Source organism: Hypanus sabinus, chromosome 17 (assembly GCF_030144855.1).
Source record: "Hypanus sabinus isolate sHypSab1 chromosome 17, sHypSab1.hap1, whole genome shotgun sequence".
Taxonomy (NCBI): Eukaryota; Metazoa; Chordata; class Chondrichthyes; order Myliobatiformes; family Dasyatidae; genus Hypanus; species Hypanus sabinus.
Window position 1 is genome coordinate 37,304,749 of NC_082722.1, and position 7,940 is coordinate 37,312,688.

At 39.1% G+C, this 7,940-nt stretch overlaps 1 long non-coding RNA gene across 1 annotated transcript in view; it reads right to left on the reverse strand.

Moving 5' to 3' along the window:
- Positions 1-5,363, reverse strand: part of LOC132407179 (uncharacterized) — a 31,328-nt gene extending 25,965 nt beyond the window's left edge. Inside the window, exons 1-2 of the long non-coding RNA XR_009516393.1 lie at positions 5,198-5,363; positions 1,541-1,642 (exon numbers count right to left, since the gene is read on the reverse strand). This is a non-coding gene — a long non-coding RNA (uncharacterized LOC132407179). The remainder of the gene's footprint in view (positions 1-1,540; positions 1,643-5,197) is intronic.
- Between the last annotated feature and the right edge of the window lie 2,577 nt (positions 5,364-7,940).

The window sequence follows — 7,940 nt, forward strand, 5'->3', positions numbered from 1 at the left end:
CCTAGAATATTGTGTGCAGTTTTGGTCCCCTAATCTGAGGAAAGACATTCTTGCCATAAAGGGAGTACAGAGAAGGTTCACCAGATTGATTCCTGGGATGGCAGGACTTTCATATGAAGAAAGACTGGATCGACTAGGCTTATACTCACTGGAATTTAGAAGATTGAGGGGGGATCTTATTGAAACGTATAAAATTCTAAAGGGATTGGACAGTCTAAATGCAGGAAGATTGTTTCCGATGTTGGGGAAAGTCCAGAACGAGGGGTCACAGTTTAAGGATAAAGAGGAAGCTTTTTAGGACTGAGATGAGGAAAAACTTCTTCACACAGAGAGTGGTGAATCTGTGGAATTCTCTGCCACTGGAAACAGTTGAGGCCGGTTCATTGGCTATATTTAAGAGGAAGTTAGATATGGCCCTTATGGCTAAAGGGATCGGGGGGGTATGGAGAGAAAGCAAGTACAGGGTTCTGAGTTGGATGATCAGCCATGATCATACTGAATGGCGGTGCAGGCTCGAAGGGCCAAATGGCCTACTCCTGCACCTATTTTCTAAGTTTCTATGTTTAAACTTGGGGGCGGGGGGGAGGGATGAAGCAAAGAGCTAGGAAGTTGATTGCATTTTTAGGTATTTCGTTTTAATTCATAGAAAGAATCATTTATTTAGTAGGTGTTCTGTTAAATAAAATTCTCTCATCTGTATTTTTTTTGCTCATCCTGCTCTGGAAAAAGTTTAACTTTAAGATACTTTATGTTGTATTTGCAATCATGAAAATATTTTTTTTTCATTTCCATTTCATTCATTTCTTAAAATTATTCTGTTTGGAAAGGAATCTTGTGAAGAAATGAGATTGCCTTTAAACTTATTTTTGGGCATAAAACTGGAATTTCAAATCGGTTGTTATTTACAGAAAAAGTAATTTCATAAATTTCATGCCCCTGATGAGCCTAAGCCAACTCTCTAATGTTCCCATGTCTTTGAGATGGGGCGGGAGAGAGCTGTCTAGCTGGAAGCCAAACACTAAGCACATTATTCTCCATATTGATACCTGTCTCCCAGACAGATACCTTACGACATAAGGGAGCGTGTTGAAAAAAAGTTTGAACAGCTAATTAAAATAGGCATTATTTTTAATAATAATGCCCATAAACTTGATTGATAGGTTACAGAACCTGGGCCTCTGTACCACCCCCTACAATTGGATCCTCGACTTCCTAACCAGAAGACCACAATCTGTGCAGATTGGTGATAATATCTCCTCCTCACTGACAATCAGCACTGGTGTACCTCAGGGGTGTGTGCTTAGCCCACTGCTCTATTCTCTGTATACCCATGACTGTGTGGCTGGGCATAGCTCAAATACCATCTATAAATTTGCTGCTGAAACACCCATTGTTGGTAGAATCTCAGATGGAGATGAAAGGGCGTACAGGAGCAAAATATACCAACTAGTGGAGAGGAGCAACAACCTGGCACTCAACATCTGTAAGACAAAAAAGCTGCTTATGGACTTCAGGAAGGGCAAGATGAAGGAACACATACCAGTCATCATAGATGGATCAGAAGTGGAGAAAGTGAGCAGTTTCAATTTCCTGGGTGTCAAGATCTCTGAGGACCTAACCTGGTACCAACATATTGATGCAGCTAGAAAAGAATTCAAGACAGCAAATATATTTCATTAGGAATTTGAAGAGATTTGGTATGTAAACATGAACATTCAAAAGCTTCTATAGTTGTACTGTGGAGAGCATTCTGACAGGCTGCATCACTGTCTGGTATGGAGCGGCTACTGCACAGGACTGATAGAAGTTGCAGAGGCGCATGAATTTAGTCAGCTCTATCTTGGGCACTAGCCTACAGAGTACCCAGGGTATCTTCCAGGAGTGGTGTCTCAGAAACATAGCATCCATTATTAAGGACCTCCAGCACCCAGGGCAGGCCCTTTTCTCACTGTTACCAACAGGTAGGAGATACAGAAGCCTAAAGGCACACACTCAGTGATTCAGGAACAGCTTCTTCCCCTCTGCCACCCGATACCTAAGTGGACATTGAACCATTGGACACTACATCACTTTTTAAATATATATTATTTCTGTTTTTGCACGATTTTTAATCTATTCAATATACGTATACTGTAATTGATTTATTTCTTTATTTATTTTCTTCTTCTAGATCATGTATTGCATTGAACTGCTGCTGCTAAGTTAACAAATTTCACAACACATGCCGGTGATAATAAACCTAATTCTGATTCTAATTCATTATTGAGAAAGTTGAAGGCCCAACTCCTTGAGGTAACCTGGTAGTAATTTCACCAAAACCCGACAAGGACATCAGAATGTGTCTAGACATGAGAAGGGCAAATGAAGCAATTGTGAGGGAGCGACATCCCATCCACATTGCCACTGTTGTGTATTTGCATCTTTCTTAGTACTTAATCAGACAGTGCATATATCATGACACAACGCTTCATGCTCTGAACGTGTCTTTATTTCTCATTCTGGCTTCCATGCTCCATCACATCACATGTTGTCCTGTCCCAGACTGATGACATCGTCACCGTACCCAACAAATGTCAAACTACATGAACTGACCTTAACATTTCAATTTATAACAGTTACCTCTTGAGGATCTTGCAATGCAAACAACAAAATCTTGCTTTCATGACCCCATCAGCCCCCTCATAGAGGTGGGAACTGTACTCCCTAACATAGCTCCATCTTTGAAGGAGCCATGGGCAGCAGGGACGTTCTTGTCCCATGAGTTACCTGTCATTCAGTGCAGTGACCAAATTCTAGTGGATTCGGCGCTACTTGAGGATAAGGTACTATATGAACTTCCCAGGTTTGTGGCGTCAGTCAATTCAGCAATATTTTATGCTTGTACACTATGTGTTTTCAAAATGTGAGCATCTTCCATGAAAAAAATCCAAATTCACGTGTGATATGTTTCTAATGTCAGAGGGCACGCATTTAGATGTGCAGGGACATTTCACAGATTTGTTGGACAACTTATATTTCCACAAATGGTCTAGAATTTGCTGCCAGAGCTGGTGATGGACTGTTGTGAGAACTTTTGATAAAGGTTTAGCTTTGTGGAGCTAATCAACGCTAAGCATCCAGTATAATACCACACAATGCTGGAGGAACTCAGCAGATCAGACTGCATTTATGGGGAGGAATAATCAGTTGATATTTCAGGCGAAGATCATTCTGAGTTCGCCCATCATTTTGTGTGTATATATTTGGATTTCCAGCATCTGTAGAATTTCTTGTGCTAACTACTGCACTGGGGTATGGTGTGCTTTCAGAGAAGGTGTTAAACAAAAGCTCCACCTGATTCTTCAGCTCGACATAAAATATCACATGGTGCTTTTCAAAGAGCAATAAAGTTTATTCCATTGTTCTGCAACAGCTATTGCTTAACTAACATCTACAACAGATTACATGATCAATATTACATTGCTGTTTGAGGGAACTAGCTTTCTGCAAATTAGCTGTGTTTTCTTACATTATGACATTGACTTCAATTTAAGAGCATTTCATTGAATGTATAAAACATTCTAGATTGTCTTACAGTCATAAAAAAATATTTATAACAGTTCTTCCTCTTTCTTCTTTGACCAAATGCTGGTTATCTGCCTAATATGTAGCTATGTGTCAAATGATGTTTAAGATCTTTCTCTGTTAAGTGATTTGGAAAGTTTTATTATCTTAAAGTCACCATATAGGTGATATAAGATGGAGAAATTTACTCTTAATGAAGTTTGTGTTATCTTTATTAGCTGGATTACCAAGATACAGCTAGTAATGTTCAGAGTCTTGAATGTAAATCAGTCTTTAAGAATGTTATCATAAATTTCATCACTGTAAAATGTTTTCTCTATGTTGTTTCTTGTAGATTTTAGGAGATTAACCACTATTGTAATCTGCGTACGAGACAATAAGCAACTTACGCATGTATTGAAGGTACAGGTTGCAGAAGTTACTTTGGACCTGCTAAACAAGTTGATGGAACCTATCACTGAAAAGTTTAAACTACATTTTGTAAAGAGTGCTATAAGGAAAGTTCTTCATTTCTTTGTATTTTTAAGTCCTTGAAACTACATGCTTCTGAATGGAGTGGTCATTCCCTTGTAGTTCGTACATCCTGATGCTGATTACAATATCGGGTATCCATTGTCCTTAATGAACAAGAGGCCCCTCATCTTTTCTGTTGCTTCATTTTATTAGAACAATTTTCACATGAAGCAGGGAACAATATACTTGTGTATGTTTATACAAAATTATGGAAGACCAAAAGTACTTCTGAATTAATCTTGTACTTCTGTTTGTAGTTGCTAATGGCACAAACATCTATCCTTATCATGGTAAAGTAATAATTCAGAATTACGTGGGAAGTGTCTATCTGATTGTCTTTATATCATTAATTTCAGTGGATATTGTTTATAGGGAATAACACAACAGTTTTAAGAGTATCAACTTCATGCATATCAGTATCAAATGAGAACACAATTATTGGAAATCATGAAAATAAATTTAGCAATAATCTCCCGTAATTAATATCCAGAAGTCTGACATCCTCAACCTGATTTAGCACAATGTATGCATAACTTTAAAAAGAATCTAAACCAATTTACCTTGTGGAAATCTCATTAGTAAATGCTAATCATCTTTTTTGTCACGTCTATCAGAATTTATGAATCTTTTGTTCTACAAACTTTAAATCGGATATATTTAAAAATACCTTGATACATGATACATGCATGGATGACTCTCAAGAATGCCAGGTGTCCACCAATTCACTTGAAGCTGCCTGTGAATTACCAGTAAAGCAGGAAGCAACCGATACAGTTCACCCCATCTTCACCTCTCATAATTAAATGGTGTTCGCTCAGATTAGTTTTACTATTATAATAGGAGGCCAGCCTCCCCCCTTGTGATGTTACTCATTAATAGAAGAATACCTGGCTAAATCAATGAAAAACAAGCCAATTCTAAAACACTTAGAACAAATTGAAAGTCCACAGAAATGTAAACAGAATTGTATAATTTTGATATCTTGGTTTAAAAAATTATTAACGTTGATCACCAGTTCACTATCTGCAATATTACATTTGAGATTGTTTAAAAGCTAATTTTACAATTACATTTCCAGCTAAATTTATTAAATGCTCCCCAAGATATCTATCTGTCCTACCTGAACTTTTCATTCGAACGTCTTTTTGACTCTTTCTCCATCATTAGGAATGAACATTGATTTTAATTAGTATTTTCAAGATGAATTCCATCATATGTTAAGGTAATCAAAATTCTTTCTGCTTAAATGTCAGCGTACAAGAACCAGAAATGTGAAGCTGACTCAAGTTACCATGGCTCACTCTAATCTGAATTCTGCTTAAAGATTCTCAATTAAATTATAGGTTGTGACATGTCATCCATGATGCCTGGGCTGTATTTTATTAACTGGGCACTTTTGAAACAGGTTCTGACTGATCTCACCTAACAGGAAGCAACATTAGTCTCCATGAAGGCAGAATTTAACTGAGATTATTTATACATGCACTTCATTTGAACAACTTTATTTGAATGAGCAAAATATGCCCATGTAAATGAGACCAAAGATGAACAATTAGCAACACCTGCTCTAGATCTGCCTTGTGCGCTGTTTCCTGAGAGAAGAAAATGCTAAACATTTCGTACCATCAGGATATGTAATTGAAAATAAGTTCATTAGGGATTCTGAATTGCAAACCATACTGCAATGATTCTTTGTTAGTTTTGGTTTGAAAAGTTAATATCGTCTTGTCATCAATTCTTTATGACATGCATCAAGGTTTTGCAAATAAATCTGGAAAAAAAATGGACTGGGAAGCAAGACTCAGGAGCTTCTTTAGAGATGAACCAACTATCTTCCAGGGTAGTAATTTCTGGATTGCTGCCTGCGCCATGTGCCAGTGAGGGTAGAAGCAGGATGATTTGGCAGATAAGGGCATGACTGAGAAGCTGGTGCAGGGGGCAGGGCTTCAGATCATTGGGATTTCTTCAGGGAGAGGCATGACCTGTTCAAAAGCGACAGATTGCACCTGAACCCAATGGGAACCAATATTCTCATGAACAGATTTGTTGGAGCTGCTGGGTGGGTTTAAACTAATCTAGCAGGGGGATGGAAACCAAAGTGATGGGACTCAAGATTGAACGGATGGTAAAAAAGAAAAGATAGTGTGCATTCAGATTGTCAGGAAGGGCAGACAAGTGATGGAACATAGTCGCAGCCAACAGGGTGAGTTTCAGTAGATTAGGGTTGCAAAATCAAAAAGGGTTGCAAATACAGTACACAAGGTGTTCTATCTCAATGCACAGAGTACAAGAAATAAGATGGATGAGCTTGTCGCGCTATTACAGATTGCAGGGCATGATGTTGTGGCCATCACTGAACCATGGCTGAAGGATGGTTGTAGTTGGGAACTGAATGTCCAAGGTTACACATTGTATCGGAAGGATAGGAAGGTAGGCAGAGTGGGATGTGCTGGTAAAGAATGGCATCAAATCAGTAGAAAGATATGACATTGGATTAGAAGATGTTGAATCCTTGTGGGTTGAGTTGAGAAACTGCAAGGGTAAAAAGAACCTGATGGCAGTTATATACAGGCCTCCCAACAGTGGCTGGGAGGTGGACCACAGATTACAACAGGAACTAGAAAAGGCAAGTCAAAAGAGCAACGTTATGATAGTCATGGGAGATTTTAACATGCTGGTCAATTGGGGAGATTAGGTTGGTAACAGATCTCAAGAGAGTGACTTTGATGAATGTCTAAGAGATGACTTGTTAGAGCAGTTTGTTGTTGAGCCTACTAGGGGATCAGCAATACTGGATTGGGTGTTATGTAATGAACCAGAGGCATTAGGAAGTGAAAGGTAAAAGAACCTTTATGAACCAGTAATCACAATATGATTGAGTTTAACTCAAAATTTGATAGGGGAAAAGAATAGTCTGATGTAGCAGTATTTCAGTGGATTAAGGAAAATAACAGTGGTATGAGAGAGGAGTTGGCCAAAATAAATTATAAGGAGCTGCTGGCAGGGATGACAGTACAGCAGCAACAGCTTGAGTTTCTGGGGAAAGTAGACAATAGACAATAGGTGCAGAAGTAGAGAATTCAGCCCTTCGAGCCTGCACCGCCATTCTGAGATCATGGCTGATCATCTACTATCAATACCCGGTCCCTGCCTTGTCCCCATATCCCTTGATTCCCCTATCCATAAGATACCTATCTAGCTCCTTCTTGAAAGCATCTAGAGAATTGGCCTCCACTGCCTTCCAAGGCAGTGCATTCCAGACCCCCACAACTCTCTGGGAGAAGATGTTTTTCCTTAACTCTGTCCTAAATGACCTATCCCTTATTCTCAAACCATGCCCTCTGGTACTGGACTCTCCCAGCATCTGGAACATATTTCCTGCCTCTATCTTGTCCAATCCCTTAATAATCTTATATGTTGCAATCAGATCCCCTCTCAATCTCCTTAATTCCAGCGTGTACAAGCCCAGTCTCTCTAACTTCTCTGCGTAAGACAGTCCAGACATCCTAGGAATTAACCTCGTGAATCTACGTTGCACTTCCTGTATAGCCAGGATGTCCTTCCTTAACCCTGGAGACCAAAACTGTACACAATACTCCAGGTGTGGTCTCACCAGGGCCCTGTACAAATGCAAAAGAATTTTCTTGCTCTTGTACTCAATTCCCTTTGTAATAAAGGCCAACATTCCATTAGCCTTCTTCACTGCCTGCTGCACTTGCTCATTCACCTTCAGTGACTGATGAACAAGTACTCCTAGATCTCTTTGTATTTCTCCCTTACCTAACTCCACACTGTTCAGATAATAATCTGCCTTCCTGTTCTTACTCCCAAAGTGGATAACCTCACACTTAAAATGAGGAAGG